The sequence below is a fragment of the Protopterus annectens genome, chromosome 12.part0, assembly GCF_019279795.1.
Source record: "Protopterus annectens isolate FY-2018-M chromosome 12.part0, PAN1.0, whole genome shotgun sequence".
Lineage (NCBI taxonomy): Eukaryota > Metazoa > Chordata > Ceratodontiformes > Protopteridae > Protopterus > Protopterus annectens.
Window position 1 is genome coordinate 1,507,959,017 of NC_056746.1, and position 25,191 is coordinate 1,507,984,207.

General features: G+C 42.2%; 1 protein-coding gene across 1 annotated transcript in view; it reads left to right on the forward strand.

Moving 5' to 3' along the window:
• Positions 1-25,191, forward strand: part of RHBDF2 (rhomboid 5 homolog 2) — a 1,958,103-nt gene that overhangs the window by 572,547 nt on the left and 1,360,365 nt on the right. The gene's annotated exons all lie outside the window — the stretch shown is intronic.

A 25,191-nucleotide genomic window follows, 5' to 3' on the forward strand; every position in this document is an offset into this window, starting at 1 on the left:
AATCTTACCATACCCATAGATGTCCTTCTCTTCCATTTTGCAGTATTCCTTCCCACCCACCTTAACCCCCTTATATTTTCTGTCTTGCTCATCACTGACCTGTCTTGGGTCTGCTGGTGGTTATACATTACCCTATGACCAATTTAACCACCAAATGTCTCTGTAACCTATGGCTGACATCACTTGCTACTCTAGTTTGACCTGTCCTGGGCTTTCATGTTCTGAGGCTTGTGCGTGCATGCGTCACATTTAAGGTCCCTGGTTTATGGTCCTACATGTGACATCCCACGCAACTACAACAGCCAAGCGGGTCACCTGAGCTGGGAAATCCCACACCAAGAATACTGCAATATGGAAGAGAAGGACATCTGTGGTTATGGTAAGATTTTTACACACAACTATTCTATGCCTCAGATTTTGCTTGGGGAGCAGTTTCTATGGTGGGTAAATGTGCAAGAAGGGTAGAACTCTCCAGACAGACCAAAGTAGATAAATGTCAGAGATGTTGGCTGTGATCCATGCCTTAAAAATCTCTTCATTTGTGGTCCACAGAACCTCTTCAGGTGATTACAGACAGCACCACATTGATGTAGTAGTACATCAACAGGGGGCTATCAGGTCTGCATGAGGGCTTGGGAGTTACCTCTGCAACACTCTTGTATATCTTTGTTTACTGGGAAAGTCCATCTGGGATAAATACCTTTTTCAGAGGTGGCTCGAGGAGAAAAGGTCCACATTTAACACCAGGTTTGATGTATAAGTAAAGTACAGTTGCACGATATCTGAATGAGTACAAAATATAGCTAAGTGTACATTCGTGAGAAACTTTATAGTAGCTTACATAAACATCATTTAGAAACAGAGCACATAGCATGCATAGATATGTACAGTAATGAACATTTATTACAAACTGACACAGACTTGTCTAAAGCAGAGAGAGAGAACACTGAAAAAGATTCTGTATTACTTGCCGTTTCTAGCAAATAAAATAATGAAAAGAGGCAGTTTAAATGTGGAGATAATAGGAGGAAGGTGGTTGATAATGAAATAAAGTATGATATGTTAGTGGTAGACCAACTATGAAAATATTGTTACGGTTAAGATTAAGAAGTGAAGTAATTAGAAAATGTGGGAATGGTTAGGGCTTCCTGGACTGTTGTAAGGTGTATTAATTGTGGATGGATGACGGGAGAGTGATGCAACTGTGACGGGGGGGGTGCAGTGATTCATGGGCTGAAAAGGACCAGAACAGACTGTCTCAATAGGAAATTGAATGGGGGGGGGGTGTCTTCCAAGGAATTGATCAAGTTATGGGGAATATCTTAAATAGTTGTACCCGCTGTCTTTCAGTACAAACAACTGGAGAAATTCTGTCTGGAAAACACGTGATGTTCTTCGTGTTTCACTGTTGCAGTCATTACACTTGGGTTATCCTGCTGGCAGGCTACGCTCAGTCGGCCTGATTCCAAAGTCTAGGTCCAGCGTCTGTTGCTGTCGCCTCTTCCCTGATGTCAGTGCACCAGGGGTATAAATGATGCAGCCGACGGCATTTTCTTCAGTCTTTCTTGCCGTGCGGTGCCCGAAGCAGAAGCAGTTTGCAAGTGCCGGTCGGCCGACTCCTGAGTTTTCCGTGTTCGAATTTTCTTCTTTAAAAGCTAAGGGCCCTGTTGGGGAAAACATTTTTCTTGCTCCAGACCGATGTCAAAAAAAGTTAATTCTGTTTCTTGTGGGAAGCAAATACCTCCTAAGGATTTTCATTCTTACTGTATTCCTTGCCTAGGCCTTGACCACGACGTTGCTTGTTGTCGGTTTTGTGCTAGATTTAAGCAGCGCACTATAAAGCGCTGGTACGATTTTGCTTTTCACTATTTTGGCAGCAGATTTCATTACACGATGCCGTCGGATAGCCAACAGACTATCACAATTCACAAGAAACGCAAAGAAAAAGAAAAGGACAGGCATCCGAGGTCTAAAACAGATGAGGCTTCTTCTAAGCCAGTCGCCGGCTCTCAGGTGCTTTCGCAGCCCCTGACGCCCCCTACTTTGGACCTGCAGGCCACTACAGACTCCCACGTGGAGTCGCCTAGGCCGCTGGAAGCTCAAGGTATTGGACCTTAGGAAACTATTGCCTCAGATGGGTCTGAAGCCACTGAGCAGGCATCGGCATCCGAGGGTGTTTTCAGACCTACTCAATTGTACATTAAAGCGACTCCAGCTGCAAAGACGAAGACTAAAACATCTTTAAAGACAAAGAAACAAGTACAACAGCCTCATGGTCAGGCCTCCATGCCCAAAAAACAGATGCTCAAAATGGCCGAAGACTTAATTACTTTGATCAGGGGTTCCCATCCCCCTCCTGATAAGAGGCCTAGGCAAGAGACAGAATATGAATCTTCAGATCAGGTTTCCATTTCTTCAGATTCCTCTTCTGATCAGGAATACTCTTCCTCCCTATGAGGATTCTGATGCTGAAGAATCTATCCCTTCAGCCTCTCCTCCTGAGGATTATTCTTTTGGGGAAACCTTGCATGCCATGAGGGAACATTTCCACTGGGAGAGCCAAGATTATTCTGAATGTAAGAAAAGGCTCAGAGACTTCCTTTTACTACCACAACACAGGCCCCTAGCTATTCCACCTCTGTTAGACATTGTAGATGATGTATTTTCAAAGTCCAGTCTGACCCCTGACTCCTTACCTCCAGCTCATGTTAAGCCGGACAGGTACTACAGAATTCCTGACTCTCATAAATTCCTTTTCAAAAACCCTGCTGCTGACCCAGAAACTATCTCTCAGGGTCCCAAAGGGGTCAAGGCTTCCGCTGCAAAAATCCCTACCCCCTCAGACAGGGATTCTAGGGCTTTGGACAGATGGGGAAAAAGATTTACAATTCTGCTACCTTGTTTATAAGGGCCTTAAATTGTCAGTTTCATATGCTCGAATATCAGCAATATATTATGTCATTGCTTAAACAGAAAATATTGATAAATTCTGAATGTGCAGAAAACAAAGAAATGCAGGATTTATTGCATGCAGCTGAACAAGTTGGAAAGCATACTTTGCAATGTGGTTTTGATTCTTTGGAGGCGGCCTGCAGGGCCGCTGTTACGGGTTCTGTCATCAGGAGGCATGCTTGGTTAAAGGAACAAAATCTGCCTGATCATGTCAAAGCAAAATTATTAGATGCTCCATTGCAGCATGATACCTTGTTTAGTGTTAAAGCAGAAGAGGTGTTAAAGAAAATGGAGGACAAAGCTAAATCTATGCAAACGGTTAAGGATTTCTTACAGGTACAGCCTCCAAGATTTAGCAGACACTGGCCTGCAAAGAATTGGTCCTTTCCAGTGTCAGACAGACCACAAAGGGGCAGATACAGATGCCCAAGAGTCAGATCCCAGCCCCAGGGTTCGTACAAGTCTAAACAGTGGGGTGCTTCTACCTCCAAAAGTGGAGAAGACAAATCACAGCCATCCAGGAAACAGTCCCAGTGACTTCCCCCTGCCTGTACCAAGCACTTATCTTCTGGCAGCACCTTTAGGGGGAAAACTAGCACTTTTTTCTCAAAATTGGCACATAATAACCCAAGACAAATGGGTCCTAGACATAGTGTCACAAAGCTACAAGTTTCACTTCCATACCCTGCCAAGGACAAACGGTTGGCCAGCCCTGCCAAAACATCAATGGGCAGAGGCACAAAAGCAAGTCTTATCCCTCATGGACATGAGGGGCCATTCAACAAGTACCAGAGCAAGAGCAGGGACAAGGATTTTATTCAAGACTGTTCTTGGTACCAAGAAAGGCCAAGATCTGGAGACCAATAACTGGACCTTTCTATTCTAAACGCATATCTGGATATACCAATATTCAGAATGTTGACTCTACAGCAACTTCTGCCCATGCTGGGCAAGCAGGCTTGGCTTGTAACTTTAGACCTAAAAGAGGCATACCTGCATGTCCCAATCAGACAAACATGCAGAAGATACCTCAGATTCAAAGCTGGCTCAATGCACTACCAATTCTCTGCACTGCCCTTTGGCTTATCTACTGCATCCATGGTCTTCACAAAGTGCCTGGCACCAGTAATTGCATTTTGAGACAGAGGAATACAAATATATCCTTACTTGGATGACTCCCTCATTCAAGCAGAGAACAAGGACGTTCTACTGCAGCATCTGGCATTTGTAAAGAGATTTCTAACGGGCCTAGGGTACACAGTCGACGAAAATAAATCAAAACTAGTACCCTCTCAAGAGATAATATTCCTGGGTACAAGCTTAAGTACAACTGCCCAGATGGCTTGTCTCATGCCAGACAAAGACAACTGACTACCTATTTCACCATGTTGGCAACAAAGGCCCTGTTATCTGCAAGAAAAATTCTGCAGGTTTTGGGCTTCATGGCATCCTGCATTCTACTAATTCCATATGCGAGACTGTATATGAGGAAACTCCAGTGGTACCTAAAAAGTGTTTTGACTCAACATTGCCACATTCTGGAAACAATAATTACCCTCATTCGCTGCCTACAGCAAGAGTTTCGATGGTGGGCAAAGGCTTGTCACGAGAACAAGGGACAGCCATTCACTTTACCCCCAGCCAGGCAGACATTAATAACTGATGCATCAGATTATGCCTGGGGGGCCCACATGGCAGGAAGATGTATTCAAGGCACATGGTCCGCAAACCAAATGCATCTACTTCATCTGGGACAACTACTGATAAAGGCGGACAACACCACGGTCATGTGGTATATAAACAAGCAGGGAGGCACTCATTCTTACCCCTTTTGCAGACTAGCCATGACTTTGTGGGACACAGCACTGACTTACCCAAGTACATCTGCAGGCACAATTCCTGCCAGGAAAGATAAATACTCTAGCAGATGAACTAAGCAGAAACCTCATGGATCCCCACGAGTGGAAATTGGATCCACAAGTCTTCAGCATGATAACAAGGAAATGAGGATGCCCGGACATAGATCTATTTTCCTCTCCTCACAACTACCAACTAAAAAGATTCTGCACAAGGACTTATCACAGACAAGCATGGAAAGTGGACGCCCTATCTTTCAGCTGGAAAAGCTTAGCAGTATATGCCTTTTCTCCACTGCCTCTCCTCCCCAAGGTACTTTTAAAGGTCAGACAAGAGAAGCCAAAGATGATACTGATTGCCCCAGACTTGCCCCGCCAGTACTGGTATCCAATCCTGAGGAACTTGTCTCAATGCCTGGCTTGGACCTTGCCTCAGATACCTCATCTACTCTCCCAACAAAACAATCAGATCCTGCACAGCCAACTAAAGACCTTAAATCTGGCAGCATGGCGGATAATGTAGTCCTACAAAACACGCCCTTCACTAAAGCTGTGATGGATGTCATTTTGGAGGCCAAAAGGCCTAGTACCAGAAAATATTACATTGGAAAATGGAAGAGATTCTGTGCTTGGAACCAGGCACAAGGAATTGATACAGCTGTACCAAATATTCCTCAGATTTTGCAATACTTTACTGAGATGCTGGACAAAGGCCTATCCTTCTCATCAATTAAAATTCATGTGTCTGCCATTTCGGCTCATTACAATACAGAGCCACCAATCTTCTCTCATCCTTTAAGGCAGTACCTCAGAGGAGCCAAAAACTTAAGGCCTCCAAGGAGATCACAAATACCTGCATGGGATATCAATTATGTCTTGGAAAACCTCACCCTGCCTCCTTTTGAGCCAGCCGCTACAGCTGATATAAAGTTTTTATCTTGGAAAACAGCTCTGCTCCTAGCAATAACCTCTGCAAGATGAGTCTCAAGAGCTACAGGCACTCATGGCTGTGGAACCTTTTATCATTTTTTATCCAGACAGGGTTTCTCTGAGGACAAACCCGACATTTATGTCTAATGTAGTGCCCAGTGTGGCCCTTAACCAAGCTATTCATCTGCCTACTTTTTATCCAAACCCACAGAATAAGGGGGAGAGAATTCTGCATTCTTTGGACATACACAGACAGCTATGCTTCTATTGAACAGAACCAAAGCTTTCAGAAAGACTAAGCAACTACTAGTGGCATATGCTGCAGGATCACAAGGAAAGGCTATCTCAAAGCAGACTATTTCAAAGTGGATAGGCCACTGCATTAGTTTCTGCTACTTATACCATGGCAAGCCAGTGCCTAAGGGCCTTAGGCCACATTCAGTCAGAGCAGCAGCCACTTCAGCAGGGGTGTACCAACCAAAGACATTTTAGGGGATGCTACCTGGAGTTCAGTGCACACCTTTACAAAGCACTATCATTTACCACTCTACTCTAAATCCAGGGCAGGCTTTGCCACTGCAGTTCTGCAGGTCCTCATAGCCGCTCCTAAAGCTAGTTAGCTCCAGCCTCCCAACCATAGCTTTGGGATTCAACCCAAGTGTAATGACTGCAACAGTGAAACACGAAGAACATAGTACAGTTGTGTACACTTACCATAAATGTAGATGTTAGAGTGTATTCACTGTTGCAGTCCAGGTTATCCACCCACCATCCCCCATATCTTTGCTGGAACTTATCTGCACTTCTCTAATCTATACAACCTATGTGGTGTATTTGCTTGTAGATGAAGGTGTGATATATATTTTGGTGCATGCATGTTTTATTGGCATATTTTTAGCCTACCCTTTTGGGAGCACCTGACATCTGGGGCAAGAAAAACTGAAGAAAATGGCGTCAGCTGCATCCTTTATATACCCCCTGGCGCACTGATGTCAGGGAAGAGGCGACAGCAACCGATGCCGGACCTAGACTTTGGAATTCAGGCCGACTGAGGGTTGCCTGCCAGCAGGATAACCCAAGTGTAATGACTACAACAGTGAATACACTTGAACATCTACTTTTATGGTAAGTGTACACAACTGTACGTTCTCTGCAGTTGCTGCAGGTGCTTAGAAAGGTACATAGGAAAAGGGGTGTTGTACTCAATTATTGGCTTGATGAGGAAAGAGTACAGGGAGGTTATAACTTCTTTTTTTCTGCAGGCAATGTCCTTACTTATGAGATGAGCAATATAGAATGCTCTTCTTACCACTCTGGAGACATGGAGGTCAAAGGTAAGGGTGCTGTCAACCTGTGTTGTCTAGGTCTGTCACTACTGAGTGGCGTACATAAGGTGTTGCTATTGATGTGGTAGTTAGCAGGAATGTCGCTTTTATTGAAAGGAATGATCATACTTTTTTTACATTGAGTTTAAGGTCATGACTTTGGAGCCAATTATTTGTTTAAGACCCTCTTATAGAATGTTGACATCATTTGGAGATTCTCTGACCACTCCCAGTTTGCATTCATCAGCAAACATTGCCAGCCACAAACCTTTACTTTTTGCTTGTACTTCGGAGAAATAGCATAATCAGCAGAACAACCAAATTCTGCACACTCCGCTCCAAACTTTGAATCTTGCAGCATGGCTAATCAGCTAAATTCACCCTTGGCATCCCTCAGCAAACCTGTGATGGGTGTCATTTTGGGGGCAAGAAGGTCTAGTACTAGAAAATCTTATGCTGACAAATGGAAAACATTCTGTGCCTGGAATCAATCACAAGGGATAAGCACAACTGTGCCCAATATTCCTCAGATTTTACAATATCTAACTGAGATGCTTCACAAGGGCCTGTCCTTTTCTTCCATAAAAATCCATGCCTCAGCCATTTCAGCTCATTACAACACAGAACATCCCCTCTTCTCTCATCCTCTACTAAAACAGTATCTCAGAGGTTCCAAAAACTGAAGACCACCCAGGAGGGCTCCCACCCCTGCCTGGGACCTCAATTTTGTATTGGAAAAACTCACTCTCCCGCCTTTCGAGCCGTCTGCTACTGCAAACTTAAAATTTCTCTCCTGGAAAACAGCTTTCCTTTTAGCAGTCACTTCAGCTAGAAGGATTTCTGAATTACAGGCTCTTATGGCAGTGGAACCTTTCATTATTTTTCATGTGGACAGGGTGTCTCTCAGGACCAATCCATCCTTCATGCCTAAGGTGGTATCCAGTGTGGCTCTTAATCAGACCATTCATTTGCCAACCTTCTTTCTTAATCCACAGAACAAGGGGGAACAGATTTTGCATTCTTTGGATGTATACAAGCAACTTAGACTTTACTTAAACAGGACAAAATCTCAAAGAACATCTGAACAACTGCTGGTGGCATTTGCTGCAGGGGCAGAGGGAAAGGCTATTTCAAAGCAGACTATTTCCAAATGGATAAGACATTGTATTCATTTTTGCTATATGCACCATGGTAAAACTATCCCCCAGGGGATCAGATCTCATTCCACCCGGGCTGCATCTAGTTCTACAGCCTTTCTCAAAGGTGTTCCTACCATAGACATTCTAGAAGCTGCTACCTGGAGCTCAGTTCATACGTTTACCAAGCATTACCATTTACCTTTCTTCTCTAAATCCAGAGCTGGCTCTGCCTCTGGTGTCCTGCAGGGCCTTATAGCAGGTCCTAATGCTGTATAAATCCATCCTCCCAACCATAGCTTTGGGAATCTACCCAAATGTAATGACTGCAACAGTGAAACATGAAGAACATAGTATAGTTGGTGTACACTTACCATAAATAGTTGGTGTACACTTACCATAAATGTAGATGTTCGAGCATATTCACTGTTGCAGTCCTGGTTACCCTCCCTCCAGCCCCCTATTTTTCTCTGGCTATACCTCTGCTTTCTTTCACTATGCTTAAAAGCCCTTTTGGTGTATTTGCTTTTGGGACTGGAGGTATATTTTTTGTGTGGTTTTAATTTTATTTGCTCCCCATTTGGGGGGCACCTGACATCTGGGTCAAGAAAAACTGATGTAATGGCATCGGCTGCATGTTTTATACCCCTGACGACCTGACATCATGGAAGAAGGGACAGCAACCGACGCAGGACCCAAGACTTTGTTAATCAGGCCGACTGAGGGCAGCCTGCCAGCAGATTACCCCAAATGTAATGACTGCAACAATGAATACACTCTAACATCTACATTTATGATAAGTGTACACAACTGTACTTGTTATGCCCAGTGTCATTAATGAGTCGTCTCTTAATCAGTCTATTCACTTGCCCACTTTTTCCACCTTCTCTGCAGCCTGTTAGAAAGTTTTGCACCCCTTGGATTGAATAGACAACTTGGATATTATTAGGATAAGACTAAAGCTTTTCATAAATCTGAATAATTTTTTATTTCATTTCCTCCTAGTACTTTAGGTTTGGCTGTTTTTAAACAAACAGTTTCTTCTTGGATTTCTAAAGCCATTTCTTTTTCTACTCTTTTCATGGGAAGAACCTTACTTCCTCTGTTAAGGCTCATTCTGCTAGGGCTGTGACTTCTTCTTTTGCTTTTTTCAAGGGTTTGGATACTAATTCTATTTTTGAGGCAGCTACCTTGTGTTTTGTGCATACCTTTACCTAGCACAATAAGTTGGATGTGATTTCTACGGCCAGAGCTCGTTTTGCCAGGGCCATTCTCCATGACATCCTAGAAGGCTCTGCTGGCTCTTCCTCCTTCGAATCTTCTTAGATATTGCACTCTCCTATTGTATAGAATACTGCAACAGTGATATGGAAGGGATATAGTACAGTTGTGTAAAATCTTACCATAACAGTAGATGTGCTTATCTTCACTGTTGCAGTATTTGCTCCCTCCTTCCTCTCCCTGGCCCTTTTTCCTTCTGGATGTGCTTGTTACCTACTAGTATCCTTGGACTTTTGTTCTTGCTGAAGCTTTTCATTTCTGAGGATGGTACGCCTAGATGTCAGCTTTATGCCCTGTGTCGTGCAAGGGGAACATACGTGTGACTTATGGTGTACCCATTACAACCTAAAGGATTTGGTATACTGGCTGGACATCAGCCTACCTTTGGCAGGGATTTCACTATTTTAAAGAATACTGCAGCAGTGAAGAGGACATCTTCTGTTATGATAAGATTTTGCACAACTGTACTTTCTTGGAACAGACTGCCTTATCAGCATTTGGGGAGGTAAGGACTTGCTACCTTCATCTGGAAGTGTACTAAAGTTCAAAGCCCCTCCCACTGCCTGACTGTGGGTGTAGTGGACCAATCACCAGGCTGTACAGGGACTGCCTTACAGACTCAGAGAAAGGACTCTTTCAGTTTTCTAGGGTCCAGCAGGAAGAAAAGATGGAAATGCAAGCTTTGCGAAAACCCAGTGTTTCAAACCAAAACCATACAAACACACATACACAGCAATAAATACTGTGTACCATCACTCAGCAGCAATCCAAACAAAAAAGTTGTGTACAGCAAAAATGGGGCATGATGACTAGGTACTGCCAGTAACGCAGTTTGGTTTACGAACATCTGATGTTACAGGGAGGTAGTACTTAAGCATTTGTACTGTGTTCACCAAAGTCACTGCCTTACTGGCATTCAGATAGAGTCCCAAAGCTTATCCGACCTAAGAGTAATGGTCCAGGAGCCCTTGGAGAATGGTCATAGTGAGGCCTGCTCTGGCTCTAGAAAAGGCATCCAGCTTACTTAGTAAATGTATGGGTAAAGGACCAAGCTGCTTGCCTGTATAATACTTTCAGTCCACACCCTTCCAATACACCACTAAAGAGGAAAAGGCCCTGATAGAATTTGCCTTTACCTTGCCTGAATCCACCTTGGCATGGAGGATGCTACAAAAAGCAGTACCTGAGGACAGGCAACATACAATGGTTTGCTTACAAACAGGTTGACTCTCATTTGCCCCTGTGTAGGAATTAAGTCTCAACCTTCCTCAAGGGTTTTGTTCTGTCAAGGTAGTACCTGAGCTTCCGGTGCATATCCAAGGTATTAAGGGCCCTCTTTTCCTTATTCTTAGGTTCTGGGAAGAACGCAGGGAGGTTGATAGATGAACTGAGAGTGAACTCTGATCCCACTTTTGGCATAAAAGAGGAATTAATGAATAACACTACTCTATCTCGATGGAAAATCAGGTAAGGTTGTGTCCCATCATGAGTGCTTGGAGATCAGAAACTCACCTTACAGATGTCAGAGCAATAAGCAAAACCGTTTTCCATGTTAAGAGCTTCAGATCAGCCTGGTGCAGCAGGTTCAGAATTTTTCCAAGGCATAGTTAAGATTCTATGGATGAGGGATTTGCTTTTGGTGGGGATTATATGCAGTAATCCTTTTATGAACTGTTTTACCAAAAGAAAAGCAGACAAAGTGGATTTATTGGGAGACAAGAAAAGGTGGCTGGCTAAATGTACCTAAATGGATGCATACAAATGCCGTCATGCAGTAGCTCGCAAAATATTTCAAGACCAGAGTGATGTTAACCTCATTAGGCCCTCTGTTTCCATTTAGCCACCCCTTAAAAAAATGCATATATTTGTAAATATAAGATTTTCTGGCCTCCTTCAACACCTGCTGCATGTCCTCATGAAGCAAGTATCCAAAGTCAAGATTGAATCATCCTGGCTGTCCGTTCCAGTTGTTTCAAATTGGGGTGACCCAGTCACCCCGTCACTATCTGCAAAAATCCTGAGTGTGATGAAGTATGTGGTAAATGCCCTTAGCCACTACCATTAGAAAGGAAAAGCAAGTTTGCCTGGCCAACAGGGGGGTTACCACACTGATCTTTGGTATTCCTTTGAGTCTTCAGGAGTACCTTGTGAATCATTGGAAAGAGTGGAAATGCATACAGGGACATTCCCATCCAAGGGAACAAGAATGCATCTGTCTACCAAGCTTGACTGCAGGGATGTCCAGAACAAAGCATAAAAACAAAAAATGAAGCCGAACCACCATGGCTGAAGGAAAAAAATGACTTTAATAGCAAACAAATAAAAACAGAAGTGCTTTCGCAATCTTCCTGATCGCTTCATTTCAACCTCACCAGATTTAAATATTCAAGCAGCCAATCTGCTTATACAATTAGTTAAACAAATTATCAAATAAAATGCTAAAAGACAGTTGAATTAAAAAATACATCTTAATAATTTAGCATCAAATCTTAAAACTCATGACATATCCAACAGTATCAAGCCTGAATGTATATTGTTAACTACTTATAATGAAGAAAAAATCCAGCATTTTTAAGAACAGAATTTCTCTAGCTGTCTTTTTTGAAAGGAGGTGAGCAGATCTATTTGAGACATTACCCACATCTGGACTAGATCTTGTAACACCACTACCTTGAGCAGCCACTCTTGGGAGTCTTCCCAGGATCTCTTTAGCCAGTCTGCCACAGCATTTTGCTTTGATGGAATTTATGATGCTTGCAGAGTCAGAATGCTGTAGAGCCAGCTGTCAGGCCATCATAGCCAACTGGCACAGAGGGTATGACCTGTAACCCCTTGCTTATTGAGGTACCACATCCCTGTGGTGTAACCATAAGAAGAGGACCTGGAGTCCATAGGTGGTGATGGAGTTTGAAGGCATGGATCACTGTCAACATTCCCTTGATATTGATGTGCTTCCATGCATACTGGGGACTCTGTCCCATCAGTTGTGGAATGAATGAAAATGACAACATCAGATTCAAAAGTTTTGTACTCACCATAACAATTAGTGTGTTGTCCATTTTAATTCTTCTTCACCTCCCCACCCTGCAACCACCTTCCCTCTATCCTAGTGAAGCCTAAGGGATGTCCTTTTGGGAACTCACCTGTCCACTTCTTTGAGCTCCAGCCTTTCTGTATTTTTTTTTATCTTGTATCATTTTGTAAGAGAGTGTCGGGTACATGTCACTGTTGGGACAGCAGACTCGAGTTAAGGTAAACCAAGAGAATAGAGCATTGTGGGTGAAGGGAGGAGCTTGAGAGCTAGATCCACAAGTCTGGTAAAAGCGGCTAAGTCGGATCCAAGACCCATCAGCTGAGGAAGAATGAAAATGGATAACACAGATGCATCATTATGCTGAGGGCATAACTTTGGTTCTTTAAGGAAATGAAAGACCATGCTACTTTCAGCGTAAATACAAATAGTCTCAGAATTTTCCAAGCAATTCTTAGTGAACACAAATACCTGTCAGGTTGGCATGCCTCAGTCTTCTCTGACTGTAGACAAGGATGAGCACGCCTTCTGCTATACCAGTAGAAAACTCAGCAATGATGGGATATGCTGTTTAGATACACGGGAGGATAAATACCATGGCATAAAACCATCCTGAAGAAACACTTATTGAGTAGAGAATGTGTTAATCACTCACCATTCCCCAATACAATTACTGTATTATCACCAGGATTGCAACCCGAAGTTATCCAGAAAAGATTTAATCTGTTTCAAAATTCAGAATCTTCCAGGCCAGAGTATCTTGAATGCAAATGAGATGTCTCAGATTTGCATGTTGTATGTCAGTGCTATAGACAGTGGTTCTAGCCTGGAGCAACTCATGTGACATGGTGACTTCTAAGTCTAAGCATCATGCTGCTTATTATGGTATTGTGACAGCTATTTATACACCACATGGGACTGCCTTTTCTAGAAGGTGTGTCATAGAAGGGAAGTGCATAGTTTCTTTTTTTTTTTCCATAATAAATTTTTATTGAAATATATTTTCCACACACATTACAAAAATACAATAAACATCATACACATAATACACTATAACTACTACAAACCATTTATACAATATCTACATGAAATGCTTCCTATATTTAATATATTCCTAAAATCAGTATCATGCTAATATAATATTGAAGACCTTTTCCCATATTTTCGGGTTATTAATATTTTTGTTAGTTTGTTTCAGAAGTAATTTATGTGCTAGTATATGTTTTATAGCCACAAGCTTAAAATTATTCCATGATGTCTTATGTGGTTCTAGCCAATTTGTGGCTATATAGAGTTTCATCAGCAAAAAAATATTCATACAAATAATAGTTTGCGATCTGGAAAGCTCTCTTGGAGGAATGTGTAGAATCATAAATTCCCATGACAGTGTAGAACTTTGATAACCCATCTTTTGCAGTTGTACTTTAAGAGAGTTCCAAAGTTTATATACGCAGTTACAACTCCAGAACATAAGAAGATCCGCTGTTTGATCTGCACAATATGGACAAATTGGAGAATTCCTAGGGTTAAATTTATGTAATCTAAGATGTGTGTAATATGCATTGTTCCAAATCATCAATTGCGTGTACATCAGTTTTTGAAAAGAAACTGATTTCCTAGTTATATCAATTGCTTTTAATATCTGATTGTCTGTTACTTTGTTTACCCAATACTCTGAAAGCAAAATTTTGTCCTGAAATTTCAAATCCTTAATTAATTTGTATGCAGTTGCTATAAATTTAGTGTCTTGTTTAGCTTGCCACAATTCAGAGCATTTATCCACAAATCCGGCTGCAGGTTTAAAGTTCCTAAAATAGCTCAAGGCAAGTTCTTTAACTTGTCTCATTATAACAATGTAACTTCTAGGTAGATTCATTTCCTGTCTAATTTGTAAAGCTGATAAGTCAAGTTTATTAAAAACATCAAATAGAGTCAGATTAACTATTAATGGAAATTTGCTGAGATCGATCAGCTGATTATTTAGTTTAAAATTAGGATTCCTGTGGAAAGGTTGAAGAACCATCATATATTGCAATAAATCTACGGACTGAAATAAAGTTTGCAAAGATGAGACACAGGTTATTATGTGGTCCATGACCCCATATTTTATCATACTAATTTTGTCCATAAAGGGTAATGCTTTAGGATTTATTTTCCTATCCAAAATATGCTTATGATTCAAGACCACCCAAGTTGGTATCCATTTTGTATTAGTTACATCATAATTAGCAATTCTTAAAATTTGATTAGGAAGTGCATAGTGTCTAAATCTGAAGTAAGCAAGCAAACCAGAAACACACACCTCTTCACTTCATCTAATAAGGAGCAGCTCCTTCTAGTGTATTTATCACTACTACCTCTTGATTCCTTAGCTTTTATTATAGAAGCTATGAAAAGAAGTGCTGGTGTTATTACATGTGAAGGGTAAAGGCAGTCTGAATGGTGTGTCTGAAACTGTGGGTTTTTGTGCCGGGACCTCTCCTGTTTAACTTCTACTTTTCTGAAGTAAAAGCCAATACCAGAGGCTCTGGATAATTAATTTAGCAGATGACTGCAGTTTAGGGGAAGTCACGGAGTATGCAGATGACTTGGCCATCCTGCAGGAAGGTTTACATCAAATAAGTAGCTGGTGCCAAATGCATGAATTGAACTAAATGCCAAAAAATTCATTATTGTATCCTTTGGGAAGACCTGTACCCCATGGAACTACCACATTGACAAAACACCGTTAGAGTTAACCCAGTTGTTCAGGATTTGGGAACTTATGTGGAGAGTGACTTAACTTTTGACCAACGTGTGTATTTTAAGAAAGTCCTCCTATATTCCACAGCTTATAAACAAAGGGTTGTGTCTATATCTAGGGATGTCATTGATGTTCATCGTGTTTCACTGTTGCAGTCATAACTGTAGGGTGCTCCTGCCGGCAGGCAGCCCGAGGTCGGCCAGAATCCCAAAGTCTGGGTCCGGCGTCTGCTGTACAAGCTAGTACCCTGACGTCAGTACGCTCTGGTACATAGCCCTCAGCCAACGCCATCTTCTCCAGTCTTTCTTGCCGTGCGGTGGAAAGCAGCTCGCAAGTCGTTGGTTGGCAATTTTCAAACAGCGTTTTTGGTTGTTGTCGGTCCGAAGTTCTTACTTCTCTTCTCAAAGCTAAGTACCCTGTTGGGGAATCTTTTTCTTGTTCCTCCAATGTCAGAAAAAGTTAATAATTGTATTACATGTGGAAAACAAATACCTCATAAAGATTTCCACTCTTACTGTCTACCTTGCTTAGGCCCTGACCACGACGTTTCTTGTTGTCGGTTCTGTGCCAGGTTTAATTCTCGTACTATCAAACGCAGGTACGACTGGGCTCTGAATTACTTTGGCAGACGCTTCAATTATAGAATGTCGTCGGACACTACCGGAATTCAAAAGAAGCGCAAAGACAAGGACAGGCCTCCGAGGTCCAAACAGGACTCGTTGCAGCTGGAGCCGGCGTCCGGTTCGGCTGTCATCAGTGAGGCGCTTTTGCAGCCCCTGTCGTCCGCCACTTCTGAACCGATGGCCGATACGGACTCCCATGGGGAGCCATCAAGGCCTTCTATTTTATCTGCTGCAGGACCTTCGGACGTCGCTCCCTCGGATGGGTCTGGAACCGCTGTGCAGGTACCGGCTTCTGAGGGGGTATTCAGGCCTACTCACATCACTATTTCAAAGGCAAAGGCAAAGACAAAGACTCCTGTTAAGTCTAAAGCTCCTGCTCAAGCTTCTTCTGATTCTACTCCCAGGACACAGAAGCAATTGTTAAGGGTGGCTGAAGATTTGCTTACAGTGATTAGGGGTTCTCACCTCCCCCCCCCCCTGAGAAAAGGCCTCGACAGGATGTTCCTATGGATTCCTCTGATCAGGCTTCTATATCTTCTGTCTCTTCCTCTGATCAGGAATATTATTTTCCTCCTTATGAGGATTCGGATGCTGGGGACTCCTTGCCCTCTGCCTCTCCGCCTGAAGATTTTTCTTTTGGGGAAACCTTACATGAGATGAGGGAACATTTTCATTGGGAAGGTCAGCATTATTCTGCTTCCAAGAAGAGGCTTAGAGAATTTCTTCTTCTTCCTCAACATAGGCCTTTGGCTATCCCTCCTGTTCTTGACATTGTGGATGATGCTTTTTCCGAGGCTAATTTGAATCCTGATTCCATGCCTCCTGCTCCCTCTAAGCCTGATAGGTTTTATAGGGTTCCTGAGTCTCATTTGTTCTTATTTAAGAATCCTTCTGCAGATCCTGAAACTATATCTCAGGGTTCTAAGGCTGCTAAAGTTGCTACTTCTAAGAATCCTATTCCCTCTGAGAAGGATTCTCGTGCTTTAGACAGGTGGGGCAAAAAGGTATATACTTCTGCTACCCTTTCTGTTAGGGCTTTAAATTGCCAGTTTCATATGTTTAAGTATCAGCAATTTCTTTTGTCTGTTTTAAAGCAAAAGCTTGCTTCCCTTCCTACATGTGCAGAAGATAAGGAACTACAGGATGTATTGCATGCAAATGAACAACTGAACAAACATAGCTTGCATTGTGGTTTTGATGCTTTGGATGCTTCTTGCAGGGCCGCAGCCTCTGGTACTGTTATCAGGAGACATGCTGGGCTTCGTGAGCAAAGTTTACCTGAACAGGTTAAGGCTAAATTATTAGATGCCCCTGTTCAGCATGATGTTCTTTTTGGATCTAAGGCTGAGGAGGTTATTAAAAAGATGGAAGAAAAGGCAAAATCTATGCAAACTGTGAAAGATTTCTTGCAAGTTCAGCCTCCTAGATTTTCCAGGAATTGGCCCTCCAAGAATTGGTCCTTTCCCACGTCTGACAGGCCTCAAAGGGGAAGATATAGGCGCTCAGAGGTCGTGGCCAAGCTCAGGCCTCCTACAGATCGAGGCAATGGACTGCTTCTTCACCTAGAAGGGAGAAGACAGATCCCAATCTCAAAGAAAGCAAACTCAATGACTCTCTCGGTTGGGCTACAGGACCTCTTTACCTGGATGCCCTCTCAGAGGAAAACTTTCTCTTTTTACAGAAATTGGACTCGTATTACCCAGGGCAAATGGGTATTGGGCGTGATTTTAAAGGCTACAAATTCCACTTTCGTACCTTGCCAAGGGCTTTCGGTTGGCCAGATCTGCCAAAACATCAATGGTCAGAGGCCTTAAATCAAGTGGATGCTCTTCTGGCTATGAGAGCCATAGAGCCTGTTCCACTCTCAGAGATGGGAAAAGGTTTTATTCGAGACTGTTTCTGGTTCCAAGAAAACAAAGCTCATGGAGACCTATTCTGGACCTTTCTGTGTTAAACACCTTTTTGGAAATTCCAAAATTCAAGATGCTTACTCTGCAGCAGCTGATTCCAATGCTCTCTCAGGACGCCTGGATGGTGACATTGGACCTAAAGGAAGCTTATTTACACATTCCCATCAGGCAGGAACGCAGGAAATTCCTCAGGTTCAAGGCAGGATCAAGACACTTTCAATTCTCTGTACTGCCCTTTTGTTTATCTACTGCGCCCAGAGTCTTTACCAAGCGCCTGGCACCAGTAGTGGCTTATAGCAGACTCCAGGGGATTCAGATTTACCCCTATTTGGACGACTGCCTTATTCAGGCAGACAGCAAGGATCTTTTACTTCAACATCTGGATTTTGTTTAACGTCTTCTCCTCCTACTGGGATTTTCAGTGAACACAAAAAAGTCACATTTGATCCCTTCTCAACAAATGGTATTTCTGGGAGCCCTCTTAAATACAACCTTGCAAAGGGCCTTCCTCACTACAGAAAAACAAATACAGCTGACTTCAATTTTCAAGACTTTGGCAACTCTCCCTCAGCTCACTGCAAGGAAATTCCTGCAGGCACTGGGCTACATGGCTTCCTGCATTCTGTTGATTCCAAATGCAAGGCTCCATATGAGAAAGCTTCAATAGTATCTGAAAAGTGTATGGTCGCAGCATTACCATGATCTGGACACTCTTGATTCATCTGATCCCCTGCCTCCAGAAGGAGTTCCTTTGGTGGTCCAGGGTGTGTGCTTTAAACGAAGGAAAGCCTTTCCGTCTTCCTCAACCTTCTCAAATCATAACCACGGATGCCTCGGATTATGCTTTGGGAGTACATTTTCTAGGCAATTGCCAGCAGGGAACCTGGACAAAGGATCATCTTCACTGGCACATCAATCTGAAGGAAATGTTGGCAGTTCAAAATACTCTTCTAGCCTTCAAGAACCTTTTGCATCCAGGGCCTCTTTTGATTTACACAGACAACACCACAGTCATGTGGTACATAAACAAGCAGGGGGGTTCTCATTTGTACCCCCTTTGCAGACTAGCTATGGCTTTATGGGACACAGCTCTAAATCTGAATCTACATCTCCAGGCCCAATTCTTACCAGGAGAACAGAATCTCTTAACAGACAGCCTGAGCAGGAACATTTTGGATCCTCACGAATGGATGCTAGACACCAACTTATTCAACAGGATTACTGCAGTTTGGGGATGCCCCCAGATAGATCTGTTTGCATCCCATCTCAATCATCGGCTGCCTCACTTTTGCACCAGGTCATTCCACAAAGCAGCTTGGAAAGTGGATGCCCTGTCCTTCAGCTGGAGAAACCTTTCGGGATATGCCTTCCCTCCTCTTCCTCTACTTCCTCGGGTATTACTAAAGATAAAACAGGGCAAGCCCAAGTTCCTCATCTTGATTGCTCCAAATTGGCCTCGACAGTTTTGGTATCCAACTTTAAAGCACCTGTTCTTGGAGCCTCTTTGGATTCTCCCTCTGAACCCTTCTCTTCTGTCCCAGCATCAGGGTCGGTTGCTACATTCCAATCTCAAGACCCTTTGCCTGGCAGCTTGGCTCTTCAAAGGAATTTGATTTCTTCTAGTCTTCCCAAACACGTTTTGGATGTTCTTTGGGAAGCTAGACGCCCTAGCACTAGGAAATCCTATGCCTCTAAATGGAAGAGATTTTGCATTTGGATGCAGGACCGAGGCTTGGACCCTCTGGTACCTGATCTCTCTTCTATTTTGCTTTACCTTTCGGATCTTTTGTCTAATGGACTTTCCTTTTCTTCTATTAAGATTCATGCTTCTGCTATTTCTGCTCATTTCAATACTGATCCCCCTGTTTTTTCTCATCCTTTGGTGAGACAATTTAAGGCCTCCCAGGACCCCTCCTATTCCTGCTTGGGATCTTAATTATGTTTTGGAAAAACTTACTTTGCCTCCTTTTGAGCCTGCTGCATCTTCAGATATTAAGTTTTTATCTTGGAAGACAGTTCTTTTGTTAGCTTTGACTTCTGCCAGAAGGGTCTCAGAGTTGCAAGCTCTCATGGCTGTGGAACCATACCTTATTTTCCACCAGGACAGAGTATCCTTGAGGACCAATCCTACTTTCATGCCTAAGGTGATTTCGAAAGTGGCTTTAAATCAAACAATTCACCTTCCTACCTTCTTTCCTAATCCTCAGAATAAAGGGGAAAGGATTTTGCATTCCTTGGACGTGCACAGACAGTTACGATTTTATTTGGATAAGACTAAAGAGTTCAGAAAATCTGACCAATTGTTTGTTTCTTTTGCCTCCAGTTCTCTTGGAAAGGCTATTTCCAAACAAACTATTTCCAAATGGATTTCTTATGGAATAAGATTTTGTTACACTCATCATGGGAAACAAGTTTCCAGGTACAGTGAGAAGTCATTCTACTAGAGCAGCTGCTACTTCTACAGCTTTTCTCAGGGGAGTTCCTACCAAGGATATCTTGGAAGCTGCCACTTGGAGTTCTGTGCATACTTTTTCCAAGCACTACAATCTCCCTTTGTATTCTAAGACCAGGGCAGGCTTTGCCTCTGCTGTTTTGCAGGGTCTTCTTGCTGCCCCTCCTTCTGTCTAGACCTCCTCCCTTTTTTCGCTGCTTTGGGATTCCACCCTACAGTTATGACTGCAACAGTGAAACACGATGAACATAGTACAGTTGTGTACACCTACCATAAATGTAGATGTTAGTGTCTTCACTGTTGCAGTCGGTGTTTCCCTCCCTCCTATCCCCTCTTTTTCTCTCTTTTGTGGTGTATTTGTGTTTCCTTGTTGGATTCATTTATGATTTTTGGGAAATTCTGACATCTAGGGCAAGAAAGGCTGGAGAAGATGGCGTCGGCTGAGGGCTATGTACCAGAGTGTACTGACGTCAGGGTACTAGCTTGTACAGCTGACGCCGGACCCAGACTTTGGGATTCTGGCCGACCTCGGGCTGCCTGCCGGCAGGAGCACCCTACAGTTATGACTGCAACAGTGAAGACACTCGAACATCTACATTTATGGTAGGTGTACACAACTGTACTTTCCTCCTTTACTCCGCTGTCACTAGGCCAGTCATTGAATGTTGTGAACCTTTGGCATGATCTGTCCAGACACGTGCAACAACTGGAAAGCCCACAGAGATACCTTAGTAAAAGGATCCAAGACCTAAATAACACAGATCCAACACCCTGGCAGTATTGGACCACTAAGAGCTGACCTGTGCCTGGCATATATGGCATCCACCAAACCATTACTGGTGGATTTACTGCACATCAGCAAGTCAAACGGTATCAAAAATACTCTTATCTATTGATCTAAACCACTTTTGCAACATCAGCAGAAGGGTTTGGAGAGACTGGTATATTTTGCAGAGGATACCGCTGCTGAGGAACACACTTCCCATCTCCATTTTCAGTACAGATTAGAGATGGGGATGGGAAACTGAACATTTACACCAGGACTACTAATGGCCAGAGGCAGGTCATAAATGCTTGTTCCCCTCAAATTATCAGTGATATGATTCCGTTTGTTTTCATTTGGGGTGGTATGTAATTAGCAACATTAGGATGGATAAGGCCAGTCTATAACCAAATGGGATAGGTTTTTTCAAGCACAAAAAGGGAAACTGGCTAGGCTTTAAAATGTCCCACAAAAGCAGCTAGCCTTGTACTTTTCTGTGAACCTTTGAACTTTGTCGTTGTTGCCTTACAGCAAGAGGTCCTCTGGTTCGATTCCCGGTTGGAGTGCCTTCTGTGCGGAGTCTGCATTTCCTCCAGGTGCTCCAGTTTCCTCCCAAGTCACAAAGATGTGCATCTGGAGTGTTTCTCTCCAGGCCTCTGCTAAAAATTGGCTTTGTTCCAAGTCGGACTTTCCCGGTTAAGAAATGTTAAAAATAAAATAAAAATGATCTGGAAAAAGAGATGGGACCTGTTGCCCCGCAAAAGAGAAACTATTGGAATTACCCTCTTGGAATGGTAGTTTGTTGAAGGGCAAAGACTGGGGTATGAAAGTAGTCTGCTTTAAGGGCTAGCTTTTTGGAAAACCCTGTGTAATCAGTCTGAGTATTGAAATTGTGTTAATAGGTTCATAGTTGCCAAGTATGCAGTCCAAGAGCCAATTGAGCCTAGCCAAGTTGCCCACAATCTCTGTTTGGATAAGTGATCTGCTGAATTTCACAAAGTAAACAAGTGGAGATTGAGAGTTTCGATCCCTGGATTATAAGAAGTAGCTTGATAATTTCTGCTAGCGTTACTATGACCTAAATGCCAAACCAAGAAGAGGCTGTATTGAACTGACGTTGGTACCTAGTTGTAAGCAGACTAGATTTTCTGGATTTGCTATTTCAAGAGCATTTGCTAGATAACTCCGACTGCATTTGTGACTGTTTCTTTTTTGTTCACAACAATTTTTTTGTAAAAGTAATTTTCTGTTCATCATTGTAAATGCATCCAGTCATGTTTTATGAGTTGTCTGATATTGATCCCTTGAAGAGCCACTGCCATCCATGGAATTTCGAGGGCAAATATGGAAGAAAGGATTGGTATTCTACTATCATTCCCTATCACACTCAAACACCACATGCACACCTAGGAAAATTTAATGCCAACAGTTAGCCTTCTGCAAGCCTCTTGGTAAGTGGAAGGAAACCAGAGCACTCCAAATTCCATGCAAACACAGGAAGGACATGCTGATTCTGAACAGAAGGCATATCAGCTATGAATCTAACAGGAATACATCTTGCTGTATGGATGATAAAGATACTTGCTATGTTGCTCATCTAAACAGTGATATCATGAAAAGCAATGGTAATTGTACATATACTTGCACACATTCTGCACATTTAGTTGACTGAGAGACACGTGCCCACATTCCCTCTCACCCATGAGCATGTAACACAAAAACACATGCTCCCACAATACATGCACTTAAACACTAAATGCATGAATACTAAATACATTTTTTAAGGGGTAAACCCCCTTCTTTCCCCACATCACAACAACTTTATATGGATGTACTTCTGAACATCAAAGTACGCTAATCTCAAATAGCTAACTATTGAACTCAAAAGCCAAAACACTGCTGTGACCCCCCCCCCACACACACACACACACACAGACCCCGTGCTAATTTTATATACCAAGTCTGAGATTAGTCTACATTGGAGAAAAGGCATATTCCCCGAACCCCACTGTGCACAATCTTGTAAGAACTTGATACTGGCTGAAGTGATCAAATAAGTTTCGATCACTTCTGTAAGTGTCATGTGGTGTGGTTTTCTGCAACTCTTGTGTACCTGGCATAACTGGTGAGAAAGTGGGCTACAGGTAAGAAATTTGCATCTCTTCTGCTCTGCATCTTGTTATACCAAATAGTAAAGCAGTGACCTCTGTAGGATTTTGAAACTGCAAGCTTTTATATATTCACAATGTTATTTCTAATTTATTTTTTTAAGATGTTTATTAAACATGACATTTTTAAAAAGTGACACAGGTAAGTATAGAGTAACAGAAGAGAAAATGAGCCATAATATAACATTTCTGTTATTTTCACAGAGGGAGTGTGTATGCGCGCACACACACACACACACACACACACACACACACACACACACACACACACACACACACACGTGTGTAAGTTTGTATGTGAATTAAATAAATTGCTCTGGTCCCACCTTCGCTTAAATTTCACTCCTCCTCCTGACCGTTATTCTGCATGTAACGTTCCTACAAATAACATTTATTCATTTTATCCTCCCCTTTTCTAAAGATCCCATTTCCGGTTCTTTTTTCATCTCCCTTACCATATTCTCTACTTGAGTTACAATTTTTTTTATATTTTGATTTTCATTTTCTAGTAATTGCTTTTATGGCAGTCATTCGCATTAGTCTTAGGCCTTATTATGTCTGGACAATGAAGAATTTAATTCTAGCTCAAATGAATCATTTCATTATGTCTAACAAAGTACTCTCTATGAAATGTTTAAAATCTGCCAAGTTGTGTTCCCAATTGCCTCTCTTTTTCATATCACACCTTAAGCTTTGCTGTTTATATGAGAAAAATTCTGTGAGGTCTGCTTGTAGTATCAAAATACTTACGCTGATACTTCCAAGCACAACTCCTAAACCTTGTAGACTCTGTTGCATATTTGAAAATCATATAGATGTCTTTCCTTTGTCCCTTGTTAAACTGCCTTCCATGTCTCTCTCTCACAATTTTTTCTAACCATCACTGACTGATTCGTATAGTTGTCATGCATTGTTTTATATTCCCTACTAATTATGTCTTTTTTAACAAAATTTTACCAGGGCTGGTCTTTCATTTAGCTGTTTGCCTATATGCTGTCAGTCCAGTCACTAACCGGGAGTTCAGTCTTCTGCTTAGCTTCATCCCACTGGATTACCTTTCTCACTCTAGTTATTTACTCCAAAAACATTGGTTATTTTGCTAGCATTCTCCCTTAAATTCAAAACCCCATACTTTTTGTGCCACTCCTTGCAGGTATCCCTCTTGGTAAAATCTTCTCCATTTCCGTGTTGTCTTTGATTTTAGAATAAGGACATCTACTTCATGGAAATAATCTGTATTTTGGTTGTTCTCCTTAAGGACCTGCATCCAATATCCTACTCTCATCTTACTTTTCAACTGTCCCCCCACCCAGTTCATCATTCTTTTCCACTTTGACTTGTAACCTATTTGTGTTGTATATATGAGCCTTGTTTGTGTTACTGTAAAATATCCTGCTTTCACCCTACCTAATTCTGTTTAATTTGCTCTCCTGGGTTCCTAAGCTCTCTCTACCTCCCATAGCTATTTCCTAAGAGTGGACCCAAGCTCTCTGCAACTCCTACAGCTACTCAACACACAATTTCAACTTTGTAAATACTGTAAATAGCATCTTACTTTAAATGAGTGCATAAATGAGTGCATGTGAAGTGTTTCCACACTTCAAATGTTATCATGTATGTCTAAATGAATCTGTACAGTACAGCCCTTAAGATCTATCACAATAACCTTTGTTGCTTATGCTTGATATTGAATGTACATATTTGTAAACTGTACTGTATACTGTATCTTTTATACTTTTGTATCTTTACTGTATTATGTATTAAGGAGATTTTCTCCCCGGGCCTCCACTGAAAACTGGCACAATTGGGCCCAGTGGACTTCCCCAGTAATCAAACTGGAAATAAATAGATAAATAAATCAGGTAGTACTAAATCACCTTGCTCTATCGGCTTAGCTCACTTCCCCTCCCACATAAATCCCTTCAGCTCTGTTAATTATGGTCAACCACTTCTTTTTCTGGTTGATGAAAAACACCTAACCTGTATATAACTAAAACAACTAAGTAAGCACTTATTTAGTT